We start from the raw sequence: 18,638 nt of genomic DNA, 5'->3' as shown, positions 1-18,638 counted from the left end.
GTAAGATTACCTAATGGGGGACCTTATATGATATATGAAGTCATGGGGTAATTTATAATAATGAGGAGGGAAAGGTTATCAGGGAGTCATATAACCAGATTTGCCTTTTTAAAGATCACTGAGAAGGTAGTAGAAGGATGGATTGGAAGAGGGCAGGGAGACCATCTAAGAATTATCATTGTAATTTAAGCCTTTAGTATTCAGAATCAATAGATACATTTTTCCAAATTTCTGGTCAGAATACACTAAGTGATTGATATATTTTTAGTTAAACATTCTTAAGCACAGTACAGTATTAATCTTTCTATGCCTATCATGTTTATTACCTATAAAAGACAATGATAAAAATGTCATTCCACTGCAATTCCTCACTTGAAATCACAATGTCACCAAAAAGAAAAATTATACAATAGACTAGAGCTACAAAAAATATTGTAAAATTACAGGCTTAAATAAATTGAACTAAATACAAACAAATTATTTCAACTTGATTAATTTGCTCTCAGATTACAGAGCACTTTTAAAGGAGAAGGTCTATGGAGTCAAGAAATAAAAGTAATGATGTTTTATTGATTATGGCCAATTAAAGGGCCATTACTAGATGCTGAATCCCTGTGGGCAGAATTTTTAAAACTTCAGATATATGAATACTAATTACAACCATGGTGATAATAATATTGGTAAGTGCCATCCATTAAGTCCCCACTATAAAGTTGTTGTTTCACGTATATTATGTCATTTAAGCCATATAAATATACCAGCTCTGTGAAGCAGATGTCATTATTTCCACTTTAGAATAGGAAAATTGAGACTTAAATAATTTATTCAAGATAATGTAGTAAGTGATAAAGCATGGGTTTAAATCTCAAATAAATGTTACATAGGAACTCATGTCCTTAACTGTTAAATTTCTACTATCTATCCCTCCCTTAGATTGCTACATGGTAGAAAGTCAATGTTTAATGAATGTCTGCCTTGAAAATACTTAAAAATAACAATACATGGTAACAAAAATTTATAAGCCCTAAGGGACTTGTTTTAACAGTAGAGAATAGATGGGAATAATATGTAATTAACTGAATGATATCCTATGCATAAAGAGATGAATATAAATTTTGGAAATTCAAACCTAAAGGGGTAAACAAAAATATGTAGTATATGGAGCTGATTTTCAGACAGTTGGAAAACTAAGGCTAAAAGGAAAGAAAAATGTAATGGTAATGTGCACAGGAAAGACAAGGACGAGAGAGAAGTAATAAGAAGAGGAAGATTTGTGTTTGGTGGGGACTGTGACATTCCATCAACAGTTGCCTTAGGTGTTATTCACCATTAGAGAGAAGATCCCTCACATAACCTAACAAACTGAAATTATTCCACCACTTCAGAATTTATGTATTATTTAAGCAGCAGTTTTTAAAAGCTGAAGTCATGGGTGATTAAGTTTAGTTTCTCAGTATTATTCAGGGTATGCTAACTGATGTAACAAACTATTTCTAAATCTAAATGGTACAAACAACCAAAGTTTAATTCTTGCTCATCTTATATTATATAGGCATGGAGGTTGAGGAGAACTCTGTCCCATACAGTTATTCAGTGATCCAGGCTTATTCTGTTTACTGTAATCACTATTCCCTAGGACTTCAAAAGCCTGCAATGGATCCTCTACATCCTGTCAACAGTTTAAGAGAAAATAAAAGAGATTGAGGACACTCATGTAAGATTTTGGTGGCCATATATGGAGGTGATATGCATTTTGCTCATACTCCAATTGGCCACACTCAGTCCTATGGCTCAACTAATTGTAGGAGAACTCTCGTAGTAGCTTAGCAGATGTTAAAAAATAAGAGAACAAAGATCGGTGAACAATTAGTCAGTTCCACCCTCCCCAGTTATATTGCTAATTCCTAAGGGATATAAATAGTGTTTTATAATCATTTATATGCCTAGTAACACCTAATAGAATTTCTGGCATATGATAGTCTGTCAACTCATTGCAAAATGAGCATATAAACTGTCTAGCTCATTCCTTAGCTTCGAGGCTATTTAAAGACCTTCATAGGTCCTAGGCACTCTTACTTTAGAGGCCCAAACCTGAGTAATATCAAAATAACAACATATACTCAGATGCCATTTAAATATAATTCTATTGGCAAGATTAGAATAACATTTAAAATATGATTTTGAAATTATTTGACTACTATTGAATGACAGAATTGATCAGAAATAAATGTATTGCATTGAAGAAGAGAAGGATATCAAGGCTTGCTACGTAAAATAAAATGCATTATTAGTAAATTCGACGAAAAATTTTATAGGTTGGAAATATCTTGTTAACACCATACAAAATGTGGAGAAAAAAATGGAAAATGTAGTGTTCTTGCCTTTGAAAGAAGAGTAAGCCAAGAACACAGTTGGATTTTGACCCAATAGAGGACAAGATCTAAGAGTAAGCTACACAATACCCCTTCTGATTAACTTAGTAATTATTGGGGGAAACCCCACCCCCGATATTCAACGTGGGTTCTTTTCTATTTCCACAAGCATCAGCTGGTCTGAGAAATAAAGGAAAAGAGTACAAAAGAGAGAAATTTTAAAGCTGGGTGTCCAGGGGAGACATCACATGTTGGCAGGTTCCGTGATGCACCCTAAGCCATAAAACCAAGTTTTTATTAGTGAATTTCTAAAGGGGAGGGAGTGTTCAAATAGGGTGTGGGTCACAGAGATCACATGCTTCACAAGGTAATAAAATATCACAAAGCAAATAGAGGCAGGGCGAGATCACAGTACCACAGGATGGGGCGAAATTAAAATTGCTAATGAAGTTTCAGGCACGCATTGTCATTGATAACATCTTATCAGGAGACAGGGTTTGAGAGCAGACAACTGGTCTGACCAAAATTGATTAGGCAAGAATTTTCTTGTCCTAATAAGCCTGGGAGCACTACAGGAGACCAGGGCTTATTTCATCCCTTCGTCTTCAGCCATAAAAGACTGCCACCCCCAAAGCGGCCATTTCAGAGGCCTACCCTCAGGGGCCATTCTCTTTCTCAAGGATGTTCCTTGCTGAGAAAAATAATTCAGTAATATTTCTCCTATTTGCTTTTGAAAGAAGAGATATGTGGCTCTGTTCTGCCCAGCTCACCAGCAGACATAGTTTAAGGTTATCTCCCTTGTTCCCTGAACATTGCTGTTATCCTGTTCTTTTTTCAAGGTGCCCAGATTTCATATTGTTCAAACACACATGCTCTACAAACAATTTGTGCAGTTAATGCAATCATCACAGGGTCCTGAGGCGACATACATCCTCCTCAGCTTACAAAGATGACGAGATTAAAAGATTTAAGTAAAGACAGGCATAGGAAATCACAAGGGTATTGATTGGGGAAGTGATAAGTGTCCATGAAATCTTCACAATTTATGTTCAGAGATTGCAGTAAAGACAGCCGTAAGAAATTATAAAAGTATGAATTTGGGGAACTAAAAAGTGTTCATGAAATCTTCACAATTTATGTTCTTCTGCCATGGCTTCAGCCGGTTCCTCCATTCGGGGTCCCTGACTTCCCACAAGTAATTATACCCTATATCATAACACTTTTATAAAGAGAAATGACCTTATGAAAATAAATTAGTAAGTAGATGTGGAATCACACATGAACCACTCCCCAGCCCCAACCTGGCAGGAAGATCTTTGGATCTGTGGAGGAGTTTTGGCAGCAATGGATTAGAGTAAGAATCTGGGACATATAGGGGCTAAATTAGGACCTGTGGGCTTGGAAACTTGGTGGCTAGATATGTATTTTCTAATGACTTGGCTATGCATAAATGAAATGTTTATCCATGGTACCTCACATATCCTAACTGATAACATCATTGTATAGCAGGAAACCCCAAAGGAGGTAGTAGAAGACAGTCAAGAGTTTTAAGTAACTCATTTAAATAAAATCAGTTTTGGCTGGGCATGGTAGCTCACACCTGTAATCCCAGCACGGCAAGAGGCCCAGGCAGGCGGGTCACTTGAGCCCAGGAGTTCCAGACCAGCCTGGGCAACATGGTGAAACTCTGTCTTTACAAAAAATGTAAAAATTAGCCAGGCATGGTGGCCTGCACCTATAGTCCCAGCTACTGGGGAGGCTAAGGCAGGAGGATTCCTTGAGCGCAGGAAGGTGGAGGTTGCAGTGAGGCAAGATTGAGCCGCTGTACTTCAGCCTGTGTGACAGAGTGAGACCTTATCTCAAAAAATAAAAATAAGATCAGTTTTTATTTCTTCACAATAATTATACATATGAGGTGGAGCTGGAGGTCATTATCAAACTAACACAGGACCGGAAAACCAAATGCTGCATGTTCTCACTTATAATGAGAGAGCTAAATAACAGGAGCTAAATGGTGACACATAGAGGGGAACAACACACACTGGGGCCTTTCAGGGGGAGGAGAGTGGGAGGAGGGAGAGGATCAGGAAAAAACTAATGGGTACTAGGCTTAATACCTGGGTGATGAAATAATCTGTACAACAAACCCCTATGACACAACTTTACCTGTGTAACAAAGCTGCACTTGTACCTCTCAATTTAAAATAAAGGTTAAACAAAAAGAGAAACCTAATAAGAGGTTGCACTAGTTACAAAATGAGAAAGTCTAACTTCAAAATTGTTTTCAAGTATAAAGACAATGTTTGTGATACTAAGAATGAGGTTGACAGGTTATAAGTTATTTAAATATTTAATTGAATGTTTATTGATTTAGACTTTGGTGCTTTTTGTATTTTGAAGCCAATTTACATATGTTTTTCATGTCTCCAGTGTTTGTATAAGCCCCTGAAAAGCTCACAGGCCCTGGGCTTTGTGCCTATATTGTGAAAAAGAACAAATGGTCGTTTTCAGCACTTGGCAACTGGGTTTGCACTGGAGCATGGCATAGGAGAATAGACCCATTCCTTCTCCTGTACATGGAAATCCCAGGCATTCTTGCCAAGGCTTTTGAGAGATGTTTAAATTCTACAAATATATTAACATTTTACCAGATGCAAGATCCTGTTCTGGTTGTTTGTAGAAGCCCTTACCTTCAAGGGCTTTACATTTAGCAGCCAGTAATTATTTTTGCCTGAGTCAACTTTTTACATATATTACAAAAGTAGAAATGTAATTTTCTAACTCCATAGTTTCCTCTATATTTGTTTGCTGGCATTCTATTGTAAGGAACAGCTTTTCCTTCTCTCTATAGATCTACTTGTCATCATCTATCTATTGATATATATAATCTGTGTGTATATAAATGCATAAAATAAGTATGTAGTCATGGATTCTTAAATTACTCAATGAGTTATTGTCTGTTTATTTTGATGCTTATATTGTCCCAGATGTAACCAGGGGTGCCTCTTTAAGGTGGCTGCTGGGTACCTTTGTCTTGTCCCCATATGAGTACTTTTTGATTTTCCAAGGAGCTCTAGATCTTTTTGTTGTAGTAGTTAGAAATAGATTTGGGTGCTAGTAGTGCTCCTAGTTAATGGTCTTTATTGTTTCCTTTAAATAAAGAAAGCTGGGACACACACACACAAATTTATATTGAGATTTCCCATTATATCCCAAACTTCACAGAATTCTTCATTTACTGTCTATATTCCCTTTGTTTTATCCTTCTACAGTGAAACACTTGGTTCTTAAGAATATCAGTATGTTTACTTAGTTACTTAGTTCTACAATATGCAAAAAATTCTCAGAAGTACTATACCTCTAAAAAATCAAATTTATTAAGAAGAGTTCAATAGTTGTGTCCATTTTTATTTTCTTTAGATTAAGAATAAATAGTGTTTCCTGAATTTGAATGTTGGCCTGCCCTACTAGCCAACAGACACATGAAAAAATGCTCATCATCACTGGCCATCAGAGAAATGCAAATCAAAACCACAATGAGATACCATCTCACACCAGTTAGAATGGCAATCATTAAAAAGTCAGGAAACAACAGGTGCTGGAGAGGATGTGGAGAAATAGGAACACTTTTACACTGTTGGTGGGATTGTAAACTAGTTCAACCATTATGGAAAACAGTATGGCGATTCCTCAAGGATCTAGAACTAGATGTACCATATGACCCAGCCATCCCATTACTGGGTATATACCCAAAGGATTATAAATTATGCTGCTATAAAGACACATGCACACGTATGTTTATTGCAGCACTATTCACAATAGCAAAGACTTGGAATCAACCCAAATGTCCATCAGTGACAGATTGGATTAAGAAAATGTGGCACATATACACCATGGAATACTATGCAGCCATAAAAAAGGATGAGTTTGAGTCCTTTGTAGGGACTTGGATGCAGCTGGAATCCATCATTCTTAGCAAACTATCACAAGAACAGAAAACCAAACACCGCATGTTCTCACTCATAGGTGGGAACTGAACAATGAGATCACTCGGACTCAGGAAGGGGAACATCACACACCGGGGCCTATCATGGGGAGGGGGGAGGGGGGAGGGATTGCATTGGGAGTTATACCTGATGTAAATGACGAGTTGATGGGTGCAGCACAGCAACATGGCACAAGTATACATATGTAACAAACCTGCACGTTATGCACATGTACCCTACAACTTAAAGTATAATAATAATAAATAAATTAAAAAAAAAAAAAAACTTATTAAAGAGACTCATAAGAAAAAAAAAAAAAAAAGAATAAATAGTGAAACTACTATTCATGAAAGTTACTCAGATTAATTGCATTTTGTTTGTTGAATCCTCATGCAGGCTCACTACCAAATTTTGAGGTCTCAATAAATCTAACTCTTTTTAAGCTTAAATGTCACATACTAATGCTGCCTTCCCAAATTCTCCATGTTAGGTTAGGTCCATCTGTTAGATGGTCTCATAGCATCCATTGCTTTTCCATACAGAACTTTTCCTTTTCTTTTTTAAAATTTTATAATTTTTTATTTTCTATTTTTTATTATGCTTTAAGTTCTTGGATACATGTACAGAACATGCAGGTTTGTTATATAAGTATACATGTGCCTTGGTGGTTTGCTGCACCCATCAACCCATCATGTAGGTTCTAAGCCCCCCATGCATTAGGTATTTATCCTAATGCTATCCCTCCCCTTACCCCCCACCCTCTAGCAGGCCCTGGTGTGTGATGTTCCCCTTCCTGTGTCTGTGTGTTCTCATTGTTCAATTCCCACTTATGAGCGAGAACATGCGGTGGTTTTCTGTTCCTGTGTTAGCTTGTTGAGAATGATGGTTTCTAGCTTCATCCATGTCCTTGCAAAGGACATAAACTCATTTTTTTTAATGGCTATATAGTATTCTGTGGTGTATATGTGCCACATTTTCTTTATCCAGTCTATAATTGATGGGCATTTGTGTTTGTTCCGAATCTTTGCTATTGTAAATAATGCTGAAATAAACATGCATGTTCATGTGTCTTTTTAGTAGAATGATATATAATCCTTGAAATTAAGGCAGAAATAAGTAAGTTATTTGAAACCAGTAAGAACAAAGACACAATGTACCAGAATCTCTGGGACACAGCTAAAGCAGTGTTTAGAGGGAAATTTATAGCCCTAAATATATAGCCCACATCAGAAAGTGGGAAAGATCTAAAATCAACACCCTAACATCACAATTAAAAGAATTTTTCCTTTTCAATCTTCATCAGAGTTTGCTGTTTCCCCCAGTACACAGTAGTTGCTAAAGGGCAGAGATCAATGTCTGCCTTGTCACCTCTTTTTGCCCTCTGAACACATAAGAAGATATTAAAATTTTTGTTGAATAAATGAATTGTTTCTAATAGTTGATACAGGAACTTAGAAAAAAAGAAAAATTATAAGAGTTCATTTCTTACCTTTATTGCTGCTCTAACTATTCCACCCTTTTCCTTTCCTCTTCTGCAGGCAAAAGATATTGTTTTAAATTTAGTTGAAAAGTATTTTTTAAGAAACATTTATTAAGCATCTACTGTGCATTTCCTGGGCACTGAAATACAGACAGAGATCATTCAGAGGATTAAAATCTGGTGCAAACATGTGTTGTCTAGGGACATAAGGAATCTTTTGAGATTGCTTAAGGCCCCAGAAGGATTTAGGCAGATGTGTTTCTACATTTGTCTGCTTAAAGGGTCATGCTTTTGTTTGACTGATGATCAGTACGTTTTCATTTTCATTTTTAAAGATAGTTCTGTCAAATTTGCTCTCTCTTCAGTGGCTAAGTTTAAAAATAAAACTTCTCACTTGAGTAGCCTATGCATTAGGTTCTGTGTAGAAGTGCAAAAACCCGTTACTGACAGTGGTACAGTGTAAATAAATGTAAATATTTTTCTTAAGGTGGGTCTTGAGCTATGTGACATCTAATTTGTACCTTCCAAATGAAAACCATGTAGCCAATGATTGAATTAATTTTTTTCATTATGTCTTACAAAAAAGTGAAGAGAAAACAAAGCAGTTTGAACAATGGTGAGAAACTCTTCAAAAGGAATTTAGATGAAGTAGGAAAAAAATTGATACATCATGATTTCTGTCACATGCTTTTCTTTTCTCTGTTGCTGCTAGACTCCAGGAACACTGCAGCATCTTTCTTTATGCCCTAAATCAGATCATTGCTTATTTCTGTTGAATTCTCAATATGTAGTTGAATAAAACTATGTTGTTAAGTCTCATTTTCTTCATCACTAAAATGATGGTGCATTTTCAATATATTTGTTGAAGATTTAAAATTGTGTACAACAATGTTCTTACACTGTGCCTGATGCACACTGAGTATAAGTAATTTATAGTCATTATATGATTCTTTATCTGCTGTCTGTGCACAGACAATTATTGAGTATCTGTTATGTGTTTTATGAACCAGGTGAGATTAATTAATGATTAGATACAGTCTCTGTCCCATATTAGGGCATGGCAGAGGCAGAATAAGAAAGGACAAACCTGAAATTACTCTTAGCAGTGAGGTAGAAAGAAGGCCATCCACAGCTGTTGAGGAGACAGCAGAACATGGCACCACAGTTCTAGCAAAGTCCTCTGGAGAATGCAGTGTATAAGGGATTCGATGTGGCTAAAACTTGGGATACAAAAGAGAGGGCAGAGCCTACAAACTCCAGGAATGGGTGCTATTTTTAGAGTGAAGCCTGTAATTCAAGCCAGTCAGATCTTTCCACAGTCACAAAAGTCAGCAGTCATTGTACTAGGCCTCAAGACAAGACTCAGGTCCCTGGTAGAGATGGGCATGAAAAATGCAGGCCTTGGTCCTACACAGCCTGAGATCCTCAACCCGTTCATTAAGAGAGTTTCGGTAAACAGGAAACAGAAGAGCTAGTTAGCAGAACTGGAATATAGAGAAGGGACTAAATCCTGAGAATTAAGTAGAAGATTTTCTTCAAGGATGAACCAAGACTACAGTTAAAGAAGTGATAAGTATGATTGGATGATGACATAATACAAAGAATTGGGTTATAAAGACCCACATGAATCTGAGATTTTGCCTAGGAACAAGCTTTATTCATGATTTCAGGGATACAAATTATCATGAGACATAGTGAAGCAGGAGAAATCTGGAATAGTCAGTGAACCTTACTATGTTCTTTTCTTGCTGCATCAGGATGTGCTCAGGGCCCAGATTAATATATAAGATCTCTAATGAGTTATGCAATTAATAAATTTATGGAAGAACAGCTGTTTGGGCCATGAAACATCTCCACTTTATACTCATTTATAACATTTTATATGACATTTTCCAGGATTTCATGTCTATAAATCCATAGATTCCAGGTATGCTTACCTTAAATAATCTTATAACAGGTATAACCTGCTATAGATGAGGACTCTGCTGCTAGGAAATACCAATTATTTTGTCTGCTGGGAGGTATTATCCTTAGCTTATTTACATGGCTGTTTGACGGGGTCAGCTTTTTTTCTTTTACCCCTGGAGGTGTCTTGTACATTGGAGAGAATGACTTGACCATCTTCTGTTTTAACTGTTTACTTCCCAGATAGCAAGCCCCAAAGGATTGGCACTGAGTCAAATTCCCTCCTTCCTGAAATTTGGATTAATTTTGGAACTTAAGAACTGGCAAGTGGAAGGAATACAGAACTGGGGAGATCTCAAGGGACGTATATGCTTGTCCTATACTCAATTAGTGATTAAGCATACTTTGTATCATTAAGGTTTAAAATAGACATATGATAGATAATAGATAAAAAATGCCTTGAGTATATGGAAAAATGGAGGTCAAGTTAGTTTGTGTAACCAGAGCAGGTTTTGTAGCCTTTTTTATTTTCCTTCTCTTTAAATTTTGCCCTTTCTCGCAGCCTATGATGTAATGAGAGTGGTGTCTGCAGTCCACAAATGGGTGAAGTTTTACCCATAAAATCAAGGCTCACCCACCCAAAGTCCAAAATAGAAGTATGAAAGGTAAAAGAGGAATTAACTGTAAGAGAGGATATTAACAGGTAGGTGGTTTTTGGGTCTTGAACAATCTTGACTTGATTTATCATTGATATATAGCTCATTGTCAAGCCTGGAGACTTTTCCTAGTAACGTCTCACACCAGCTGAAGATAATTTTTGGAATGATCATGGCTCCTCAGTCATGGTTTCTCTTGAACTATAAGACACTCAAACTAAAGTAATCAAATTAATTTCCTTCTATGTTTATAATTGAGGTTTCCTTCTTGTCCTTTCTTTGCCTGTAATTAACAACTGAATAAGAACTGGAGATCCTGCAGTTCACCTTAATGAAAAAGGTGCAGAAAGGGAGGAAATCTAGGCAAGAAAAAATTGATTATGTCATTAACTGACAATTATGCTATGAGCCTGCCTGGCTTTGCATCTTCCAGCATGATGGGCTTTGGTATCCTGTGCCAAAATACTGAACAGAACTTTTAAAAATAGGCCATCAGATATTTAGAGCTGATGATATTAAGGCTGAGGAAGTGTTCATGGGAGGATTATACAGCTTCTCTGAGTCTTCTGGTAAATAATGTGAACAATGAATCATCCATTACTTTGCAACACTTTGTCTACTGTTGCCTTAAAGTATTAGTTAAATCCATGTTATTGTTTTCTACATTTCTTTGATTGTATTTGTCTTGCCAAATGAATTTTAAGTTTCTAGAGTACACAAGTAGTATAGGTGCTCAATACATGTTTCTTGATTTAATTTGAAGATCTAAGGGACCTTGGGAAAAGACTTGAAAAATTAGGCTCTATGATATGCCATCTCTACTAAGGCACCTTTAAGAGTCTGTAAAGATAGGTCAAATACAATTGTAAAAGATAATTTAAATTTCCTATTGGTGGGTATTCATTATTTCCAGTTTCATTTTATGAGATTTTATAATAGTGCAAAAATAACACTAGGCTTAAACAGAAAGAAAGATAAAGAACATTATATGTCATTGAAAGAGAATTAAACCGTAATAAAATAAAAGTTCTTGAGTACGGTTTGAAATAGATTTTAAGAGAATGGTTAAAAAATTTGCTGATCTTTTAATAGGTTTTAATTTTTTATTCCTAATCTACTGTTGTAAATAGTACCAGGAAAATCTTAGGTACCTCCCCATATTACTAATACTACCTATATGAGTCAAGTTTCAGTTTGACAAATAGATATGAATAAGTACATCCAATGGGTCTCATAGTGAATGAATCTCAGAAGTTTGTCCAGAGGCTTCCGCTAGCTTCCTGCATCTGCTCGTGCTGCCACTAGAGACTACTGCCTTCTTCCATTTCACCTTCCAAATAAGCCATAGTGCTTCTCATCATCAGAATTTTACTCAGATGGTTCAGGATTCTGGGAAACACAGTTCTGACTTTTCTGACTTCTTACTGTGATGTAGAGGCAATGTGGAGAGGTGCAGGCAACAATGCCCAGTAGACCACAGATTACCTTGCACACTATCTGTTCATCATTCAAATGTTTTTGAAAGTAGTTTTAATACACAATTTTATGTAAGTATCTGTTCACCTCAAAGATACAATAAACATCCTCTTCAGATCGAAAACAGGCACTTTTAGATATAGATTCAAAGATATAGATTCAAGATGACTTTGTCTCACAGTTGGGAGTAGCACTCTGGGGAAATATAGTACTTTTTTCTCCTTTCTATATCAGAGCCAGTGCTGACACTATGGAACACCTTCAGAGAGCACTCTTTGCTTTTTGCTTCATGCTCTGAGAGTTTCATGAACTGTGGTGAACTATGTTTTATTATGTTTTGTTGTGACAAACAAGACTGCAGGACCACAATGGAAGGGCCAACTTTTTTACCTTTTCTTTGTTAGGAAAAAGTTTAAGAACGAGAGATATAAATAGGCACTTACTTCAATTAGCAATGCCATTGTTGAGTCAAGGATGTTTAGAAAACAAAATTTATGGTTCATTTGTGAACTTCTTTTAACAGCGTACTTATTATCATGGATATAATTATTTTTGACTTTTAGAACTCTTAATATGCCAGGAAAAGTGTAATTTGTGTGTAATTTAAAAAATGATGCTCTGTATCAGGTATTAATATCTTCACTTTATAGATAACGAAAATTGAGGTTAACGTCACAGACAATAAGCGATATATCCTGGAAAAGAACCTACAGGGCTCCTGCTTTTAACCAATTGCATGAGCATTTATAGTTAAGAGGAAACATACAGAAAGCTAGTCTAAACTGCATTTTTTATTTCAGTAAACTAAAAGCTAAAGAGCCAAAGTATCGTGCCTTTGGTTATACTGCTAACAGGAGAGTTGTAGGTATGACCCAGGTACAATAGCCAGGCTAGGATAAGCCAGGCTGCAGTAACAAACAGCCTGACATCTTAGTGGCTTTAATACAACAAAGGTTTCTTTCTTTTATAAAGTCTAGTAGGGGTCAGGCAGTCCTACCCTATGGAACATGGTATTTATTCTCTACCTGCTTTAAAATGCCTCAGATGGAAGTGATGCATTAGATTCCACTGGAGAGAATTAATCAAATTATCTTGGCTGGTCACAGTGGCTCACACCTGTAATCCCAGCACTTTGGGAGGCTGAGGTGAGTGGACCACCTGAGGTCAGGAGTTCAAGATCAGCCTGGCCAACATGATGAAACCCTGTCTCTACGAAAATTAGTGGGCGTGGTGGCGCACACCTGTAACCCCAGCTACTTGGGAGGCTGAGGTGTGAGAATCTCTTGAACCTGGGAGGTGGAGGTTGCTGTGAGCTGAGACTGTACTATTGCACTCCAGCCTGGGTGACAGAGTGAGGCTCCATCTCAAAAAAAAAAAAAAAAATTCTTAACCTAACTATCAGGACAACAGGGAAAGTGTGGTCTTCCTACAGATGTGAACACACAACATCGTCCCTGCCATAGCAGGAGTCCTGATACCCAGTCCCATGCTTGCATCATGACACTAGTCTTCTCCTCCCTGTAGACGCTCTTCAGCTTTGACATTGGTTTGATAGTCAAGGTGTATTGTATATTTATATCTATAAAACTGCTCATTCTGGGTTTCTTCTTACTTTAAAAATATTAATTGGCTGCTTATAATGGGGGTGATTTTTTTTTTACACATTTCCACTCGACACAAGTAAAACATATGCAACATTCAACCTAATAAGTTAATTTATTCAAAATAGATGGGGGAGTCATCAGGCCTCAGAAACAGCTGAGGTTTCAAATTTATTTTTTTCTAGTTTTACAATGCAAATGGGCATGTACATATTTCATATCCCCACTTTCTCTTGAAAAATGTCACTTTGTAGCTCTGGCTACACAATCTTAGATGAAATATCTCTGAAAATATGTCATTGTAACATAGATGAGAATTTAACCAAGAATTGATATTCCCTATGTTACTCTTCAGAGAAAAACTACAACAAAAGCTGAACAATATATTTAGTATATGAAGTATAATGAATAGAAGACACATCATAATGCAAATAACTCAAATATATATTGCATAATAACTAAAAATAAAGGAGAAGATGTTGGCCATGCTCTACACTGATACCCAAGGATCATAAAATATGGTTGGACAGTTAAATATTATGAAACAATAGAGGCATCAAAGGGCTTAACTCAGCAGGCTTGTGGTATTCCAACCCTTCATATTTTAAATAAAACACTGCCCCTCAACTGGTTAATGGAAGATAAACTCTGAGGCTTTAGACTGTCTTGCCTGATAAGAGTGTCTTTATGTACAGGAGGCCTTGAACCACACCAGAGAGTTTATGTTAACAATGAGATTTGTGGTGAATATCTGTATTTTTTTCTTTTTCTTTTCCCCACTTGGCTGTTGAATGTATTTGCTTGATCAATAATGGTCCTGGAAAAAGTTAGTTAACCAATGCTGAAACATTTGTAATGAAATACTAATTTTAAAAATCCATGACACTTTGATAGAAATTAGAGTTTATACAAACAAAAAAGGCACCTTCGATATTGCCAGCAGCTATAAAGTGAATGTACTGAGACAGACAGGACAGAAAGAAGGCATTTGTGCATTTATATCTGATACCCAACCATACTTTCAGTCACCAGAATATCTTCTTTCCAGATTAAAAAAGTATGCTGATTTCTATAACAAAGCTTTTATTCGTACAAAAATCAAGCAATGGCCAATGAGTCACAGCAGTACAATAGGTAGAGGTTTAAAAACTGCATCAAACAGGCGCTGAAAATAAATACTAGCTAAGAGGAGGAGGAGAGAGCTTTCCTGTGGGGTTTGTTTTTTCCCCCTTGAGTGCATGTGGGGTTTGTCTTCCAAGCCACGAGCCTGGCCTGTCTTGTGGTGCTATTCACTCAACAGAGTGTGACTGCAGCACGTTGCCTCCAGGGTCCGGTCTCTCAGAAGCCTGAGAGCATCCATCTCATCAGATGGACCAGAAACAAGAAAGTGGGGTGGGGTGAATCACAGCTATCACTCAAAGGAAAGGAATATTTTTCTATTGCTCAATCTTGTCAATTGGGAGTGCACCAGCAGATTCATTGAGACAATATGGATAATTTCAAACTTTTGTTTAAAAGCATGTATGTGGCTTATTCAGGAAAGGAGACATGTACATTCTAGCCCAAGCAAGCAATCAGAGTCATTCTGTTTTTAAGGAAGGTCAGTCGTTTAAAAAGTTTCTAGTTTGAGCAACATCTTCTGTGAATCCTCTGTGGATGCACCAGGCCAAGGTGACTACCTTTGACCAACCCAGTGAGAAGGCCTTTGCTGGTCCCTGCAGTGAGGAACTGGTGGGAATGGGCGGCCTCTTCCCCACCTGCCTGTGTTGCTGGGGGCGGGTGGGCAGGCTCCACAGGCAGCCTCTGTCTGTGGCCAGACTAGGCCGTCCCGGTGACTCGGGCTTACTGACTGTGGTTCAGAACTGCAGAAGGAGAGAGTCAGGAGGGCGGGCCAGGGAACACACACCAGGCACCGCTCTGGCCAGTCAGAGAACAGGAGGCAGTTCCCCCACAGGAATTTGCACCAAGAAGGTGTGGAAGGCACAAGCAAGTGTGAAGGTACCAGAGATCCCAGAGGGCGCAGCTCGCATCGGCCATAGCAGGTGCAGTGCTGATCTGGTGCGGTTCCCCCCTTGAATGAGAAAGAGATCCTGATTCTGCTGTGATAAAGATTTCTGATTTAAAAAGAAACCACTCAAGGGTTAAAACAATTATTTTAAATTAACAAAGAAAATTAATCTCCAAATAAACTGACACTATCTGGAAAACTCATCTGTCCCTAAAGTCCACAACGCTTCCACTGCTTCGTCCTGTTATGGAACCTGAGCCTGATGCGAAGGAGTCAGATGTGTGACAGAGGAAGAGTCTGAGAAGAGAAGACACCTTTACAGAATGTACGGCAAGAAAGCCAGCCTGGCCCCCGGGTTACAGTAAGATGCACAGGTCCTTTCAGTTTTGCAGACTCCAGACAGCAACGCAGGCTGCTCAGATGGACGTCTCCCTCCTGTCCCTGCTGGGTGATGGCTTCACCAGCTCCTTGCCTGCCTTTGGCTGCCGTTTAGCCTCTTTTGGCCAGAGGACACCATCTCTGGGCAGCTGGACAGCACCCCGCGCCACTCAGGCTCCTGGTCCTCCTGGTCCTCCTGCACCTGCTGCTCAGCCTTGGGTCCCTGCATCTGGAGCAGCTGGAGCTGCACGTGCAGCTCCATGATGACCTCGCACTCCTCTTGAATTGCTTGATTCAAATGATTGTTCTTTGTTTCCAGCTCTTTGTTCTGTCTCTGTAAATATTCCAGAATAATCTGCAGCTCCTCCTCATCCTCACTCTATCTCTCGCTCTCGGAGGAGTACTCCTCAGTCTCACTTCAGCCGTGCTGCTGGCGACTGAATTTCAGCAATCTCGACTCTGAGGCGTCCCTCAGATGTCTCTTCTTTTTCTGAGGAAATCTGCCTGCCTAGAAACTGCTCCATGGTCAGGAGCTCTTCCTGTTCAGTCAGAATCTCATTCTCCCAAGCAAGGAGAATATTTATAAATTCTTAATTTTCATTCATCTCTTCTTTGGAAACACCCTCTTTTCAAAGACTGGCTATCTCTTGTGCAATCTTGGTTTCACACTCCTGTCTAAATTTCTCTCAGTTTTCTTTTGAGAGCTGTCAAAATTCTTTGGACTTTCCATAATGTTTCTTCTTTAGATAAATCCTTTTTCCCACCCTGCAGATATTGATATAAACAATTCAAAAGAAAACCCTGTCTCCTCATCTCCTCCTTGATGCCTGCCTGGGTCTCTGGCAGCATGGGCATTGTGGCCATGTTAGACCATCGCAGAGGTTTTGTCACTCGCTTTAGTACAGCATTTCCAAAGAGTTCTTGCACATGTGTGAAAAACACATGTGGGACTCCATTGCTGATCTGCACAGTTGGGCTGAGCACTATAGAAATGTTCTGTATATTCATTTTTGTTTCCAGTTCATTTGTGATGACATGGTCCATGTGCACAATGAGCCAAGAAATCAGAAGATAGTTACATTCTGGCAGTTATTTGAATAAATGCTGGTATTCATGAACTTTCTCAGTCTCTGTGGTCCTCCTATAAGCTTCTTCAAATCTCAGCATAAGCTCTTTAGTAAAGCAAGTTCTCTGGAAGTTCTCACAAATACTGCTTCAGCAAACTGGCTACAGTATTAGGCTCATATTCTTCCAAGCTGGTAGACTCCTCCTGGTCATAGGCTGCTTTTAGCTTATCCACCTTTGACTTAATTCCTGATACTCTGTAGATACCTTCGCATTTCATGCCATACATCTCTAAGCAATCTATACATTCACGGAAAACGACCAGCAGCCAAATGCCATCATACATCATGGTCCTCTCTATTGCATCAGCCAAAGGAATTCCAAAAATGGGTTTGAGATTTGGAACATCAATCGGAGGCACCTCTGGCTCCTGAATTGGCTTTTTCTTTTTCTTCTTTTCCTTCCACTGTTTAGCAACATCAGCTCCTGTCAAGTCTTTTGACTTCTTCTCTTTATGTTTTTCTTCTTTGTGCTTTTCTTCTTTATGCTTTTCTTCTTTGGGTTTCTCTTTTCCTTTAAAATCCTCCTCTTTCTTTTTAGAAAAGCTGGGCTTCTTGAAAACGTGGATTCCCTTGGGCCTCTTCATTTTGGAAGGACTTTCTGCCTCATCTCCAGAGCTATCTTCCTGAAAGGCTGCATAGCCTTCTGTCCTCTTTTCCTTTTTCTTAAATTTTCCTTTTTTTCCCCCATGGTCTTTCTCATCATCAGGCACTATATCAGGAGGCTCATGGAGGATGTCATGGGGAGGTGAGGGCTGGCCAGTGCAGTACAATCCAGGAAACTTAGTAGGACTGATCTCTTCAGAGCTGGGGGTCTGGGTAAATCTGCTGCCATGCTCCATCCTGTGGTGTTCACTGGGGCTGCTGGTGGGGGGCAGGAAGCACTCGGTCATGCTGATGCCCTGATAGGAAGGGACAAGGTCTTCTCTGTTACCTATCTATCACACTCTGCCTGCTGCACTTCATACCTCCATGACTGACCACACCAAAAAAATCTCTTTGATACTGTGATGATGAATACTGAGTGTCAACTTGATCGGACTGAAGGACACAAAGTATTTATCCTGGTTGTGTCTGTGAGGGTGTTGTCTAAGGAACTTAACATTTGAGTCAGTGCCCTGGGAAAGGCAGACCCACCTTTAATCTGGGTGGGCACAATCTAATTAGCTGCCAGCGAGGCTAGAATATAAGCAGGCAGAGGCTGGGCACAGTGGCTTACGCCTGTAATCCCAGCACTTTGGGAGGTGGAGGCAGGCACTCATGAGGCCAGGAGATCAAGACCATCCTGGCCAATATGATGAAAGCCCATGTCTACTAAAAATACAAAAATTAGCCAGGCATGGCGGTACACTCCTGTAGTCCCAGCTACTCGGGAGGCTGAGGCCAGAGAATTGCTTGAACCCGGGAGGCGGAGGTTGCAGTGAGCCGAGATCACGCCACTGCAGACCATGGTCCAGCTTGGGCAACAGAGCGAGACTCTCCATCTCAAAAAAAAAAAAAAAAGAAGAAGAAAAAAAGAAAAAGAATATAAGCAGGCAGAAAAATATGAAAAGAAATACTGGCCTAGCCTCCCACCCTACGTCTTTCTCCCATGCTGGATGCTTCCTGCCCTCGAACATTGGACTCCAAGTTCTTCAGTTTTGGAACTCAGA

At 38.7% G+C, this 18,638-nt stretch overlaps 1 pseudogene; it reads right to left on the bottom strand.

Annotated features, from left to right (window-relative positions):
- Positions 1 to 15,900: 15,900 nt before the first annotated feature.
- LOC126948383 (ralA-binding protein 1-like) lies at positions 15,901 to 17,989 on the bottom strand (annotated as a pseudogene).
- Between the last annotated feature and the right edge of the window lie 649 nt (positions 17,990 to 18,638).

The sequence above is a fragment of the Macaca thibetana genome, chromosome 2, assembly GCF_024542745.1.
Source record: "Macaca thibetana thibetana isolate TM-01 chromosome 2, ASM2454274v1, whole genome shotgun sequence".
Classification (NCBI taxonomy): Eukaryota; Metazoa; Chordata; class Mammalia; order Primates; family Cercopithecidae; genus Macaca; species Macaca thibetana.
The sequence above is the reverse complement of the archived record's forward strand: the minus strand, read 5'-3'. Positions and strand labels throughout refer to the sequence as shown.